Source organism: Oryctolagus cuniculus, chromosome 1 (assembly GCF_051225735.1).
Source record: "Oryctolagus cuniculus isolate XC-2025 breed Fujian yellow rabbit chromosome 1, ASM5122573v1, whole genome shotgun sequence".
Taxonomy (NCBI): domain Eukaryota; kingdom Metazoa; phylum Chordata; class Mammalia; order Lagomorpha; family Leporidae; genus Oryctolagus; species Oryctolagus cuniculus.
Genome location: NC_142867.1, coordinates 139,915,655 through 139,932,703, shown reverse-complemented (window position 1 = coordinate 139,932,703; position 17,049 = coordinate 139,915,655). Strand labels below are relative to the sequence as shown.

General features: G+C 41.9%; 1 long non-coding RNA gene across 9 annotated transcripts in view; it reads right to left on the bottom strand.

Moving 5' to 3' along the window:
- LOC149128665 (uncharacterized) overlaps positions 1 to 17,049 on the bottom strand; it is a 268,169-nt gene that overhangs the window by 227,526 nt on the left and 23,594 nt on the right. For 2 of the 9 annotated variants that reach the window (XR_016223034.1, XR_016223056.1), the window contains exon 2: positions 3,329 to 3,413. The exons of 6 other annotated variants lie outside the window; for them this stretch is intronic. This is a non-coding gene — a long non-coding RNA (uncharacterized LOC149128665). Of the gene's footprint in view, positions 1 to 3,328; positions 3,414 to 12,134; positions 12,680 to 17,049 lie in introns of those variants that run through there. One more of the 9 variants, XR_016223063.1, reaches the window with a different exon arrangement.

Sequence of the window (17,049 nt, the reverse complement as noted above, 5' to 3'; positions counted from 1 at the left end):
GTATTGAGATTCCTCAGATATCTGAAAATAGACGTACCATATGAGTGGTAACACTCCTGAAAATTTACCCGAAGGAAATGAAATTAGCATCTGAAAGTGTTACCTGTACCCTCAAGGTTATCACAGCTCAGCTCACAATTGCTAAGATATGAAATCAATCTAGATGTCCATCACCTGATGACTGGATAAAGACATTGTGGTATATATACATGATGGAATACTAATCAGCTGTAAAAATGAATCAAATCCTGTCTTTTGCCACAAAATGGATGCGCCTGGAAGCCATAATATTTAGTGAAATAAGCCAGTTTCCAAAAGATAAATGTATGTCTTCCCCGATTTGTGGTAACTACTATACAGAGTATAGAAAAGTAATGCATATGAATGAACTTGACATTCTGAGATTTAATTATTGTTTATAGCTCTTGTCCACACTACTGAGGAACAGTGGGTTTTTTGTTTGTTTGTTTGTTTGTTTGTTTTACTTCCTACTTATTGAACTCTTTACTTAGTGGAAGGTTAAGCTTATGATTATAAGTAAATTGGCCGGCGCCGCGGCTCACTAGGCTAATCCTCCGCCTTGCGGCGCCGCACACCGGGTTCTAGCCCCGGTCGGGGCACCGGATTCTGTCCTGGTTGCCCCTCTTCCAGGCCAGCTCTCTGCTGTGGCCAGGGAGTGCAGTGGAGGATGGCCCAAGTGCTTGGGCCCTGCACCCGCATGGGAGACCAGGAGAAGCACCTGGCTCCTGCCATCGGATCAGCGCGGTGCACCGGCCGCAGCGCCACCGAGGCGGCCATTGGAGGGTGAACCAACAGCAAAGGAAGACCTTTCTCTCTGTCTCTCTCTCTCACTGTGCACTCTGCCTGTCAAAAATAAAATAAAATAAGTAAATTGACAGTGTGTCCTTGTAAAAACTAAAAGAAAAGTAAGAGAGGAAAGAGAAGGGAGGATGGGAGCGAGGGAGGGTAGAGTCGGAAGTATGATTATGCCCCTAAAACTGTACATGTGAGACTGCCAGGATGGCTGAGTAGGGCATGGCCACACTAACTTCGGCTGCTCTGGGATAGGAAAAGAACAAAGGAAGGACCACGCTTCCAGGGGCCTGACTGATGGGAACTTTCCACCAGGAAGTAAAGAAAAAAATGAAGACTTTGTGGGGCAAGAGGAGAGAAGAGTGAGACCCCACTGCCGCCGGCTGTGAGCGCCATCTTACCACGTCAAGGTAGGAAGAAACTGCTGCACGCCCGCCGACTGGAGCTTCAGCAAAGGGAACTGCACAGTCACCCAGGGGCTTTTACTGCAACCCGGGGAGCTGACTGGGGTCAGCCACCTTGCCACCTTCCCGTCCCGCACTCCTGTGGAGTGCCATCCTTGGCAGCAAAAGGTTGGGCAGTCAGAGGGAGACTCCCTCTTCTCGGAAGTGAGAGGAGTCTGCTATTGCCTCAGGAAGGACCTTGTGGGCCACACTGACTCTGATGTGTCCTGGAGCGCTAGTGGGGGTAGGGTGCCCCCAAACACTGTGAAGGGAGAGTGCACTGCCTGCTCCCCATCCTCCACGGGCTCCCAGTGACAAGCAGGGAGGAGCCGCCATCTTGATAAGCCAAGCTGTGGTTCACGGGCACGCAAGTAGGAGATTTCACCTGAGGGATAAATCCGTGGTCCTTACTGACTTTGAGTCTGGCCTGGAGGGGTGGCAGGCGGTGGGGCACACACTCAAGCCTGTAAGGCACTCCCCTCCCCTAATTCTATCAGGAGCGACTGCACTCACTGACAGGAAGCAGGCTCTGGGAATGCCTCGGCTCCCTCTGTGGAAGGAGCAGGCTCACAGGTCTGAGAGTGTATCCCCTGCTCCCTGTGACTGTGCTATGACTGCACAGTAGGCCATGGGGTGTGGCTGGGTCTCTGGGCAATCACTGTGCCTGAGGCTCACTCTGAGGCTATCACTGTCCCTGAGTGCTTGGGATGGGTCCTAGCACAGCTTCTGAGCTAACGCTGAGGGCCACACAGATCTGTTGGGCAGTTCGTGCACCTGCATGGGGGGTATGTAGCCACTGTGGGCTCTTCCTGGGCGCTGATGCCCTTGGCAGAGAGGAGATGAGGCAGTGACTGCACCAGCATGATGTAATCATGTGACCCTCCCCCCACTATCAACTGGGTGTCACCCTGACTCTTGCACTACTTCCAAGTGCTCACTGGATTCCCTGGTCCAACCAGCACAAGCCTCTGAAGGAGCAGACACTCCTCCAAGCCACAGAGGCATGTTTCAAAGACAAAAGTCACCATAGGAGAAAAACAAAAAATGCTTCCATATATGTCTAAAAATAAACGTTAAAAATATGAGAAACATGAATAAAGGAGACAAAATGAGTCCCCCAGAGGAACACAAGACTTCAATATTGGAATGTAAAGACAAACAGAATGATGAAATGCCTGAAAAGCAATTTAAAAGAATAATCATAAGACTGGCCAGCGCCATGGCTCACTAGGCTAATCCTCCACGTGTGGCGCTGGCGCTCCGGGTTCTATTCCCGGTTGGGGCGCCAGTTCTGTCCTGGTTGCTCCTCTTCCAGGCCAGCTCTCTGCTGTGGCCCGGGAAGGCAGTGAAGGATGGCCCAAGTCCTTGGGCCCTGCACCTGCATGGGAGACCAGGAGGAAGCACCTGGCTCCTGGCTTCGGATTGGCGCAGTGCGCCGGCTGTAGTGGCTATTTAGGGGATGAACCAATGGAAGGAAGACCTTTCTCCCTGTCTCTTTCTCTCACTGTCTAACTCTGCCTGTCAAAAAATAAATTAAAAAAAATAGATAAAATAAAATAAGAATAATCATAAGACTACTCAAAAATAATGAGAAGCAAATTCATGACATGGATGAAAAATTTTGCTGATAGAGATATCTATCTAAAATATTAGAAATGAAGAATTCAATATGTTAAATAAAACAATAGACTGATGAGGAAGAAGAAATAATATCAGAGGTAAAAAACAAATCTTTGGAAACATCTCAGTCAGACTAAAAAAGAAGGAAAATTTGGATAACTGAAAATAGTGTTCAACAAGTTTGGGATATCAGCAAATGAAGTAGCACACATGTTTTAGGAGTTCCTGAAGGTATGGAAAGAGAGAATGTGTTAGGAGGCCTATTCAGTGAAATAATAGCAGAAAACTTCCCTAGTTTGGAGAAAGGAACATCCAAGTACAGAAAACACCCAGTAGTCCTAATAGATGGGACCAGAAAAAGATCTTCAACACAACACATTATAGCCAAGCTTTCAACAGTAAAACATAAAAGACAAGATGCTAAAATGTGCATGAGAGAAATACCAGATTACCTTCAGAGGATCTCCAATTAGACTGGCATCTGATTTCTCAGAAACCCTGCAGGCTAGGAGAGAATGGAGATACATAGTCCGACACCTAAAAGAAAACAGAATACAGTACTCTACATAGCTCTCATTTATAAATGAAGGTAAAATAAAGGACTTCCAAAACAAACAGAAATGTAAAGAATTTGTCATCACTTGTCCAGCCTCACAAACAATACACAAGGATGTGCTACACACAGAAACAGAGAAAGATAGTCATCATTATTAAAGAATGTGAAGGCAGAAAATCTCCTAGTAAAAGTTCAAAGCAAACCCAAAGCAAACAATAGGAATATTTACGGGAAAATGGCAGGGCCAAGTCATTACTTATCAATAGTCACTTTGAATGTAAATGGCCAAAATTCTCTGATTAAAAGACACAGACTAGCTGAATGGATTAAAAAACAAGACCCATATATTTGCTGCATGTAGGAAACACAGTTCACCAACAAAATACACACAGACTGAAAGTGAAAGGATGGAAAAAGATAATCATGCCAACACAAAGCAGAAGGAGCAAAAGTAGCCATCCTAATACCAGCCAAGATAGACTTTAACACAAAAACTGTTAAAAGAGATGAAGAAGGGCATTATGTAATGATTAACAGATGAATTCAACAGGAAGATATGACTATAATAAATGTATATGCACCCAATGCCAGGGCACCTGGCTATGTAAAACAAATGTTGATGCATCTAAAGGGAGATATAGACTCTAATACAGTAATAACAGGGGACTTCAACACCCCACTCTGATCAATGGATAAATCACCTAGACAGAAGATCAACAAAGAAATGACAGAGCTAATCTACATTATGGACCAAATGGGCTAAATCAAGTTCTACAGAATATTTCACCACACAACTACAGAATATACATTCTTTTCATCAGTGCATGGATCTTTCTCTAGGATAGGCCACATGCTAGGCCATAAAGGAAGTCTCAACAAATAAAAAAAATTGAAATCATACCACGTGTCCTTTCTGACTACAATGGAATGAAGCCAGAAATTAACAACTTAAACTCTAGAAAATATGAAAACACATGGAGACTCAACAACATGTTCTTAAATGAACAGTGGGTCATAGAAGAAATCAAAAGAAATAAAAAAAACTCCTGGAAATGAAAGAAGATGACAACACAACATATCAAAACTTACGAGATACAGCAAAAACAGTGTTAAGAAGAAAGTTTAGGAGCTGGGTGCAGCATAGAAGGTAAAGCCACCACCTTGGACGCCAGCATCCCATAGGGATGCTGGTTTGAATCCCAGCTGCTCCACTTCTGAACCAGCTCCCTGCTAGTTTGCCTCGGGAGGCAGTGGAGGATGGCTCAGATCCTTGTGTCCATTTACCTCCATGAGAGACCTAGAGGCTCCTGGCTCCTGACTTTGGATCTGCCCAAGTTCAGCTGTTGCAGCCATCTGGAAAGTGAAGCAGCAGATGGGAGATCTCAATCTCTCTCTACCCTGTCTCTCCTCTGCCTCTGCTTCTACCTCTGACCCTCTGTAGTTCTGCCTTTCAAATCAATAAATAAATCTTTAAAAAAATTGCTCTGTTGTGATGGAGAATTTAAAAAAAAAAGAGGGAAACTGATAGCAATTAGTGCCTACAAAAAGAAATTGGAAAGACATCAAATAAATGATCTAACAGTGCATCTCAAGGACCTAGAAAGAAAAGAACAAACCAAATCCAAAATTAGTGGGAGGAAAGAAATAATTAAAATTAGAGAAGAAATAAACAACATTGAAATAAAGAAAAGATACAAAAGATCTGGCGGGCACCGCTGCTCACTAGGCTAATCCTCTGCCTGCGGCGCCAGCACACCGGGTTCTAGTCCCGGTCAGGGCGCTGGATTCTGTCCCAGTTGTTCCTCTTCCAGGCCAGCTCTCTGCTGTGGCCAGGGAGTGCAGTGGAGGATGGCCCAAGTGCTTGGGCCCTGCACCCACATGGGAGACTGGGAGAAGCACCTGGCTTCAGATCAACGCAGTGAGCCGGCTGCAGTGGCCATTGTGGGGCTGAACCAATGGAAAAGGAAGACCTTTCTCTCTGTCTCTCTCTCTCTCACTGTCCAATCTGCCTGTCCAAAAAAAAAAAAAAAAAAAAAAAAGATACAAAAGATCAGTAAAACGAAGAACTGGTTCTTTGAAAAACAAACAAAATTGATGCACCATTGGCCCAACTAACCAAAAAAATAAGATGATCCAAATTAATAAAATCAAAGATGGGGGCTGATGCTGTTTCATAGTATGCGGCACCAGCATCCCATATGGGCACTGCTTCATGTCACAGCTACTCCTCTTCTGATCCAGCTCCCTGCTATGCCTGGGAAAGCAGTGAAAGATGGCCCAAGTCCTGTGTCCCTGCACCCACATGGGACACCTGGAAGAAACTCCTGGCTCCTGGCTTTGGATCGACCCAGCTCCACCTATTGCACCTATTGTGACCATTTGGGGAATGAACCAGTGGATAGAAGACCTTTCTCTCTGTCTCTCCCTGTTTCTGTAGCTCTAGCTATGAAATAATTTTTTTAAAAATCTAAAATAAATAAATAATAAAATTAAAGATGAAAAAGGTGACATTACAATGGATACCACAGAAATAAAAAGAATCATCAGGAATTACTACAAATAGCTCTATGTCAACAAGTTGGTAAATCTAGAAGAAAAGGACAGATTTCTGGAACATATAATTTGCCAAAATTGAGTCATGAAGACATTGAAAACCTAAACAGACCAATAACCAAGACAGATATTGAATTAGTATTAAAGACATTCCCAACAAAGAAAAGCCCAGGGCTGAATGGCTTCTCTGGTGAATTCTTCGAAAATTTTAAGGAAGAACTAATTCCAATCCTTCTTAAACTATTCAAAACAACTGAAAGGGAGGGAATCCTCCCTAACTGCTATGAGGCCAACATCACCTTAATTCCAAACCCAGAAAAAGACACAACAGAAAACTATAGACGAATATCCCTGATGAATATAAATGTAAAAATCCTCAACAAAATACTAGCTAATTTCATCCAATAACACATCAGAAAGGTCATTCAACTAGATCAAGTAGAATTTAACCCTGGTATTCAGGGATGTTTCAACTTATGCAAACCAATAAATGTGATACATCACATTAACAAATTGAAGAATACAAACCATATGATTATCTCAATAGATACAGAGAAAGCATCGGATAAAATACAACATCCTTTCTTGACAAAAACCATAAGTACATAGGGTATAGAAGGAATATTCCTTAACATAATCAAGGCAATATATGACAAACCCACACCAGCATCATACTGAATGGGGAAAAGTTGGAAGCATTTCTACCGAGATATCGAACCAGATAAGGATGCCCACTCTCATCATAGCTATTCAGTGAAGTTCTGGAAGATTTAACCAGAGCCATTGAGCAAGACAAAGAAATCAAAGAGATACAAATTGGAAAGGAGAAAGTCAAATTATCCCTGTTTGCAGATTACATGATCTTATAAATAGGGAAACCAAAAGACTCCACTAAGAGACTACTTGAACTCATAAGAGAGTTTGGTAAAGTTGTAGGATATAAAATCAACACACAAAATTCAATACCTTGTTGTATACACAGAAGATAATGCCATGGCTGAGAAAGAACTTGAAAGATCAGTACTATTCATAGTAGCTACAAAAAATTTAAATACCTTGGAATAAATTAAACAAGGATGTGAAACATCTCTACAATGAAAATACAAAACATTAAAGAAAGAAATAGAAGACACTAAAAAATGGAAAAATCTTCCATGATCATGGATTGGAAGAATTAATATCATCAAAATATACATACTACCCAAAGCAATTTACAGATTCAATAGAATTCTAATTAAGATATCAATGACATTCCTCTAAGACCTATAAAAAACAATGCTAAAATTCAAATGGAAACTCAAGAGACCTAGAATAGCTAAAGCAATCTTACACAACAAAAATAAAGTTGAAGGCATCACAATAACAGATTTCAAGACATAATACAGGAAAGTCGTAATTAAAACAGCCTGCTACTGGTACAAAAAGAGTCATGTAGACCAATGGAACAGAATGGAAGCTCCCAAAATTAATCCACACATCTACAACCAAGTAATCTTCAACAATGAGCTAAAATCAATCCTTGGTGCAAAGACATTCTCTTCAACAATTGGTGCTGGGAAAACTGGATCTTCATGCACAGAGGTATGGAACAAGATCCCTACCTTACATCTTCTCTAAAAATCAACTCTAAATATATCTAAATCTAGGACCTGTTACCATCAAATTACTGAAGTAAAACATTGGGGAACTCTGCAAGACACTGGCATTAGCAAAGACTTGCTAGAAAAGACCTCAAAAGCACACGCAATCAAAGAAAAAATAGACAAATGAGATTATATCAAGCAAAGAAACTTCTGCACTGCAAAGGAAACACTTAACAAAATGAAGAGGCAACCAACAGAAAGGAAGAAAATATTTGCAAACTATGCAAATGATAAAGGATTAATATTCAGAATCTATAAAAAGCTCAAGAAACTCAACAATAACAAAACAAATAATACACTCAAGAAATGGGCATAGACATGAACAGGCATTTTGGAGGATCACTACTCAACAGGGAAATGTAAAAATGTAAAAACCACAATGAGGGTTCATCTCATCCCAATTAGAATGGCTATCAACCAAAAATCAGAAAACTGTAAATGCTGGCAGGATGTGAGGGTAAAAGGTATCTTAATTCGCTGTTGGTGGATTAGGATCCAAACTATTACAACCATGTAAACTAGTACAACCATTATGGAAGACAGTACGGAGATACCTCAGAAATCTGAAAATAGGTCTACCATATGACCTAGCCATTCCACTCCTGGGAATTTACCCAAAGGAAATGAAATCAGCATATGAAAGAGTTATCTGTACTTCATGTTTATAGCAGCTCAGTTCACAATAGCTAATCTACAGAATCAAATCAGATGTCCATCAAGTGATGACTGGATACAGAATATGTGATGCACACACACACACACACACACACACTATGGAACACTACTTAGCCACGAAAGCAGTGAAGTTCTTGTCCTTTTCAACAGAGTGGATCCAACAGGAAACCATTATGCTTAGTGAAATAAGCCAGTCCACAAAAGACAAACATGTTTCACCTGATTTGTGGTAATAAATGTATACAGAGCACAAAAAATGTAATCTGTATGAGGGAAATTGACATTATGAGATTTGAATATTTTTTAAAGATTTATTTTATTTACTTGAAAGGCAGAGTTACATAGAACGGTAGAGCTAGAGAGAGAGAGGTCTTCCATCTGCTGGTTCACACCCCAAATGGTCACAATGGCCAGAGCTGAGCTGATCCAAAGCCAGGAGCCAGGAGCTTCTTCCAGGTCTCCCATCTAGATACAGGGGCCCAAGCACTTGAGTCATATTCTACTGCTTTCCCAGGCCTTAGCAGAGAGCTGGATCGGAAGTGGAGGAGCCGGGACTTAAACCTGTGCCGATATAAAAATGATGGCACTGCAGGCTGGGGCTTTAACACACTGTGCCACAGCACTGGCCCCAAGATTTGATTATTGTTTATAGCCCTTGTCTATACTCTTGAAGAACAGTGGTTTTTCTACTTACTACTTGTTGAATTCTTTATTTGGTGGAGGATTAGGCTTGTGATTATAAAATAAACTGAAAGTATGTCATTATAAAAGTTAAAAAGAACAAAGAAGAAAGAAGGAGGAGGGAGGGTGGGAGCAGGGGTGGGAGGGAGAATAGGGTGGGAAGTATTATTATGAACCTAAATCTGAATACATGAAATTTGTTCACCTTACATAAATAAAAATTTTTTAAATTGTATATATGAAATACATGAAATTTGTTCCCTTTATATAAATAATTTTTTAAAAAATGAAAGCAAGATTATATAAATGGATTTTAAAAACCCTGGCTCATAATTTATATAAATTAATTGAACTCTTTCAATAAAGAGTGAAGTTGTAAAGAAAAAAAAGTAATATCAAGGTCAGCACAACTCTGTCACCCTGTTATATGATATACACAGCTCTCCAGATGCAGGGGTCTGGGTCGCCAGTGTCAAGGAGAAGTAGCTTGGTGCATAGGAGAACCCAGGTGTTAAAGAAGCCATGACAGGTCACGCTCATTTATTTCCCAAAGCTTACTCATAACCTATCAATTTTATTCCCTGGACATGTTCTTTAATAACAGCCTCAACCAAGGAGCCACTAGGAATGCTTTACTTCCCTCTCTTATACAGATGGCTTTCCATAGTGTTTCTGGGCTGTGCATGGGGCTCAATCTCTCTGGCTACTCTTGCTCACCAATAACCACCCTCCCATTGGGAGTCCCCTCAGGGAGCATGCCTCCGTGCTATTGCTTCATTGTACCTTCTGAGACAAGGGTCTCTGAGTGGACAAGTGAAGCGTGTTGAGCGGCTCTTGGGACTGGACGGCCTGGTCTGCCTGGCAGGATCTGCACTGACCTGTCTTCACTGTCCTGGGAATTTCACGTCAGGCGGCAAGGCAGTTGCAAGGAGAGGCCCTCTGTTCAGACATGCAGAGTCTGGGCTGCCAACCTCACCCCCTCTCTTGTCAAAGCCCTGGCACCATTCCCATTCCTCCTAAAGAAAGCCTTAGTGTTTCTGCAGGACACACAGCTTGGCTCCCTCTCAGGGAAGCACTACAGAGTAGCCACTTACTGAAATCCTCAGATAAATAGCTTCCAGAGTCAAAGGAGCATGCCCACAAGGGATACCAGGAGTCAAACTTGGGGACGTACGCAGCCACATCACTCCCTAGGGTGGAAACAATCCAGGTGGAAAATACCCTGTTGGGTCACTGGCTGACCATGCAGGCCCATCAGCAGGAAGGGACTCTGCAGACGAGCCTTTGGGGTCAATCTTGAGACACCCTGTGTGCGAAGCAAAGACTGCTGAGAAGGTTGATACTCCCTAACCGAGAATGCACAGAAGAGCGAAAAGGCTGTAGAAGGCCAGGGTCATGGAGGGGAGGGTGCTAAAGGCTGACTTATTTAGGGTGTCCTAGTCTCAAGTTGCTATTACCCTAATTAGACAATTAGACAAATGCCACAGAGAGGGAGCAACTCATACCCAGTCAGGAGGAGCCTGCGTGACGGCATCTTTGAGCACAGTGGTTTACAACAAGGACTTTATGAGGTAAAGAATTCTATTCATGTTGGCATTATGTATGCACCAGTAGAGTGCAACGGTACACAAGCCCAATAATATAGGTATGATTAACATAGATCACATACCTTTATCTGTAGTCCTAAAATACCACAATGTCTAGTTGAAATGACAGAAAAAATAATCCACAACGTCTAGTTGAGTGTAAAGCTTGCAAAATAATACAATCCTAATTTCATTTTAAAATTATTTATGCTGGCAAATGAAGTTAAACATGAAAGTGTCCTAAACTATGCAGACCCGTGGTCAGCAGAATTCTAAACATGTTCCCAAGATTCCACTTTCTGACACTGAGAACCCATGGAGAGGGTGAAGTACTTACTATTGCACAGTTGCTCTTGATAAAGAAGGATGAACTCTGTGGGCCTCATTTAATCACAAGAGAGGAGAACGGTTCACAGTTCACAGTCATTGGAGAAAGAAGTCAGAGAAGTTTGAAGTTTCTGGGAAAGCAATGGAAAACAGCCCAAGCACTTGGCCCCCTGCACCATATGGGAGACCAGGAAGAAGATCCAGGCTCCTGGCTCCCAGCTCCTGGCTTTGGCATGGCCCAGCCCCAGCCATTGGGGTCATGGGGGAGTGAATCAGCAGATGTAAGATCTCTCTGTCTCTTGCTGGCACACACGCATGCTCTCCTTCTCCCTTTCTGTAACTCTGACTTTCAAATACACAAAATAAACCTTAAAAGAAAAGAGGTGGGCCTAGAGGGAGGTCCTTAGGTCACTGGGGGCATGCCCTTCATGGGACTCCTTGGTAGTTCTTGCAAGAAGGTTATTTAAAAAAGCCCGAGTTTGGCCCACTCAGTGTCTCCCTGCACCTGATTCAAGATGTAAACACTTGCTTGCTCCTGCTCCATCACCCACCCACCATGGGATCTCTCACCAGAACCAGAGTCTGCAGCATGTCATTTAGAGCTTGAACTTCTAATAAACCTCCTTTCTTCATGAGTATCTGGCGTCAGGTGTTTGGTTATAGTGACAAAAAGACAACTAAGACAAACTTAGAAGCAGATTCTTCTGCGGAGGCAGGGAAGAGCCCAGCCAGCTGACATCTTCCCTCTGGTCCTTGCAGGGCCCTAAGCAGAGAACGCAGTCAAGCCACAAAGTCTCTCCAGCCTCCAGAACTGTGAGGTAGTGAATCTGCACTGTTGTTTTAGCTGTTATATTTGCAGTGACTTGATCCACGGCAATAGCATACTGATGCAAAAATGCATAAGGGAAAAAAGCCTAACAGACATGACACCCAAATGATAGCGGCAGTCAGTCACAGTTAACAAACAGACCTACTGTGCACATTGTGCAATGAGTACAGATTCTCTTTGCATTCAGGAAAGAAAATTTAAAGGCAAAAAATGAGCATCATACTGTTATAAAAGAACAATACATCTAATGGATGTGAAAGTAGAAAATATCCTCGAATTGTCAATTATATACAAAGTGTCAAGCAAAAAAGTTTATTTTAATTCAGAAAAAGTAATGAACTTTATATATAGTACCAGCTTGCATGTGGTCATGCCATTGTCTCATGTAAGGACACAAAAATTATTGTGCAACTATCATGGAAAAATTATTTACCCCTTGACAAGAAACATGATCAATGGTTTGTTTCAGGAAAGCATTATTTTTAAACTCAGTGTGGGGCTACATCCTAAGGTTATGAAATCTGCAAGGGTATGAAAGAGACAACCTTAGAGACCTGTTTCCTCCTCTGTTCTGCGAACTGACAACCTACGTCCCCAGAGGATTTGCTTTCATCCACACACGAAGCAGGAGCTGCGACTGCCTGGACATCCTTTGTCACCGTCACGTGACTCTAGCAGCGAAATCAATTATTCACATCATCATCTTCATCATTTAACTGCAGGCCAATCACTAATTTTCTCATCAGCAAAACTGAAATTGATCTATCATCACTCTGCATCGACCAAGAGGAAGAGCTCCATTGAATCCATCAAGTGTTCATTATTCTGCACCAGGAGCCTGAGTGACACCTTCCAGCTTGTCTGTCAGCCTTGCTCGCTGGGACGACACTAAAACACCTTTGCTCAAGGAGTGCAAGCCACTTCAAGAGAGTTTGTGAGCCAGGAGAGGGTTTCTGAAAATAAAAAATATCCAACCTTGTCCTAGATTGTACTAATCATGGTTATTTGTTCTTAGTTTACTGTTTTGTTTTGCAGACAAGATAGTTAACTATGAAAAATATTATGAAGGCAACAAACTGGAATATAATGAAAGGATGGCGATGAGATGTGAAATGTAAGATGGAATAAAAGGAAAGAAATGTGCAGAGGCAGAAAATCAGTAACAGTAGGGACTTTAGGTCTCAGAAGTAGTGGGAACATGCATTGCAATCACTTGAATGTAAGACTAAGAGTCACGAAGCATAAGACACAAAGTCATTATAAAATGATGAAGGGAATGATTCAACAAGAAGATACAACCATTGCAACATTTGTATGTATGTATATGTTATTGGAGTGTCTAAATATATAAAGCAGGCCGGCGCCACAGCTCAATAGGCTAATCCTCCGCCTGCGGCGCCAGCACACCGGGTTCTAGTCCCGGTTGGGGTGCCGGATTCTGTCCCGGTTGCCCCTCTTCCAGGCCAGCTCTCTGCTGTGGCCAGGGAGCGCAGTGGAGGATGGCCCAAGTGCTTGGGCCCTGCACCCCATGGGAGACCAGGAGAAGCACCTGGCTCCTGGCTTCGGATCAGCGCAGTGCGCCAGCTGCAGCAGCCATTGAGGGGTGAACCAACGGCAAAGGAAGACCTTTCTCTCTGTCTCTCTCTCTCTCTCACTGTCCACTCTGCCTGTAAAAAATAAATAAATAAATAAAGCAAATGTTAATAGATTTGGAGAGAGAGAGATTGCAATACAATAGTAGTAGGGTATCAATGCCACACTTCCAACAGTGGATAGATTATCCAGGCACAAAATCAACAGCAAAACACTGGACTTGAACTACACTTTAGATCAAGCACACCTAATAGACATTACAGAACAGGCCATCCAAGAGCAGCAGAATATGTGTTCTTCTAAAACAGAATACTTCCAAGGAGTGATTGCAAGTTAATCCACAAAAAAGTGCTAACAAAGTTAAGAAAACTGAAATAATGTCAAGTATCTCTTCTGACCACAATAATAGAAATGAGTAATAGGAGGAACTTCAGACATTCATAAATGTATGGAAAATAAACCACATGTTCCTCAAGCACTAATCGGTCAAAGAAATTAAAAGGGAAATTTAAAATATATCTGTAGAGATGAAAATGTAAACACAACATACAAAAACTTATGTGATACAGCAAAAAGCAGTTTTAACAGGTAAGCTTAAAGCAATAAATGCCTATATAAAGAAGAAAAAAATTCCAAATAACCTAATGTTGTACATCAAAGAACTTGAAGAATAAGAATGAAGTCCAGAGTTAGGAGAAGGAAGAGAATAATAAAGATTATAGTAGGAGGGGCCAGCGTCATAGCTCAGCAATACCAGCACCCCATATAGGCGCCAGTTCATATCCTGGTTGCTGTGCATCTGATCCAGCTCCCTGCCAATGGCTTGGGGAAGCAGTGGAGGATGGCCCAGGTGCTTGGGCTCCTGCACCCATGTGAGAGACCCGGAAGAAGCTCCTGACTCTTGGCTTTGGCCTGGCCCAGCCCCAGCCCTAGCCCCAGCAGTTGCAGTCATTTGAGGAGAGAACCAGTGGAAGGAGTCTCTGGCTTGCTCTCTCTCTCTCTCTCTCTCTCTGTGTAACTTTGCCTTTCAAATAATTATTTTAAAAACTAAAAATCAGTGTAGAAAAACTGAAACAAAAACTTGTAAAACAAAAGAAAAGAGAGCAAGAATTGGTTCTCTGAAAAGAAAATCAGTAAACCTTTAGTTAAACTAAGAAAAAGGAAATAAGATTCAAACAAATGACATAATATTTGAAACATCATACATTACAACTGATAGCACAGAAACACAAACGATCCTAAGAGATGGCCATTAACAATTATATGCCAACAAACTGGATACCCTAGGAGAAATGGACAAATGCCTAGACACAACATACCAAGAATGAATCATAAAGAAACTATGAACAGACCAATAATGACTAAGGAGGCTGAATCAGTTAAAAAAAGTCTCCTATCCAAAGAAAAGTACAAGAAATTCATTACTGAGTTCCACCAAACATCTCAAGAAGGGCTAAAATCAATCTTTGTCAAACACTTCCAAGAAATGTAAGTAAGAGGAGGGTAAACATTCAAACTCTTTTTACAATATCAGCATTACCCTGATACCAAAGACAGAAAAAGACATTCTAAGAAAAGAAAAGGAAATTATAGGCCAATATAAATGGCAAAAACAAAACAAAATATCTCAAGAAAATACTAGCAAATCAAATCCAACATTGCATTGGAAGAATCCTTCATTGTGATAGGCAAAGATAGTTCAGCAAACACAAGCCAATGAATGTGATACAGCACTGTAAGAGAACAAAGTACAAGGCCACATGATTATCTCAATAGCCGCAGAAAAAGCATTCTGCAACATTCATCATTATTCCATGGTCAACAAGCTAGGCATGGAAGGAAGATATCTCAACACAATAAAGGCCTTGCACAGCAAGCCCACAGCTAACATCACACTCAAGCATGGAAAGCTCTGCGTTCTTCCTTCCTGCAAGGTCAGAAACAAGACAAGATTGCCCACTCAGGCCACAGCTATTCAACATGGTACTGGAAGTCCTTGCCAGAGCAACTGGGCGGGAAGAAATTTTTAAAAAGTACCAAAAAACAAAAGGAAGAAGCTAAACGGTACCTATTTGCAAAGAAGATGCAATAGAAATAGAAAACCTTAAAGACTTCATCAAAAACTTCTATAATTAATAAGATCGATGTCTGCGAACTCAAAAGGCTTCCACAGCCTTGGCAACTCATGAGAAGAGCCTAGGGAGATTACTGATGCCATAAACAAGAGTGTCAATTTGTTAAGTCAACAACAGGAGTCACTGTGCACTTACTCCTCATGTAGGATCTCTGTCCTTAATGTGTTGTTCAATGTGAATTAATGCTATAACTAGTACTGAAACAGTATTTTACACTTTATGTTCTGTGTGGGTGCAAACTGTTGAAATCTTTACTTAATGTATGCTAAACTGATCTTCTGTATATAAAGATAATTGAAAATGAATCTTGATGTGAATGGAATGGGAGAGGGAGCAGGAGATGGGAGGGTTGTGGGTGGGATGGGGGGGAAGCCATTGTAATCCATAAGCTGTACTTTGGAAATTTATATTTATTAAATAAAAGTGAAAAAAATTTAAAATTCTATAATTAATAAATTCTGTTAGTTGTAGGATACAAAATCAACACAAAAACCAGCAACATTTCTACACATTAACAACAAACTACTTGAAAAAGAAATCAAGAAAACCATACCATTTATAATAGTTATAAAAAATGAATATACTTGGGACTAACTTTAACAAAGGAAGTGAAAGATCTGTACACTGAAAACTATAAAACATTGATGAAGGAAATCGAAGGCATAAGTTGCTATAGTTTGACTATTTCCCCCGAAGGTCCATGTGTTAGAGGCTTGGTCTAGCATGGCAGTAGTGGGCAGTGATGGCATGTGTGGGGCCCAGTGAGAGGGCCTTAGGCTGCTGGGACTGTGCCCTTGGAAAGCATTTGTTAAACAGCCAGTCTGCACCCAGGCTTCGACCTGGCCCAGCCACAGCCTCTGTGGTCATCTGGGGAATGAAACAGTGCAGGGAGGATCTTTCTGTCTCTAACCCTCCCTGTAATTCTGCCTTTCAAATAAATAAAATAAATCTAAAAAGAAAAAAAATGTATATATTTACACGGGATTACTATTCAGCCTTAAAAAGGAATATAATGCTGTCATTTGCAAGAATATGGATGAGCCTAGAGGACTTTGTGCAAAACGGAATAAACGATGCACAAAAAGACAAATCCCACATGACCTCACTTATGTGTGGAGCGTGAAAAAGTCATAACCATAGAAAGAGAGGACAAAACGGTAACCAGAGGGCTGGGAGGTGGGGAGGTTGAGAAGTTGCTGGGTGAAAAATGCAAAATTTCACCTAGACACAGTGAAGACATTCAAGAACTCTTCTGGTGATTCTCAGTAATAGCAGTACACTGTATATTTGTCTTTTTTTTTTTTTTTTTTGACAGGCAGAGTGGACAGTGAGAGAGAGAGAGACAGAGAGAAAGGTCTTCCTTTTGCCACTGGTTCACCCTCCAATGGCTGCCGCGGCTGGCGCCCTGCGGCCGGCGCACCGTGCTGATCCGATGGCAGGAGACAGGTGCTTCTCCTGGTCTCCCATGGGGTGCAGGGCCCAAGCACTTGGACCATCCTCCACTGCACTCCCTGGCCACAGCAGAGAGCTGGTCTGGAAGAGGGGCAACTGGGACAGAATCCAGCGCCCCGACCGGGACTAGAACCCAGTGTGCC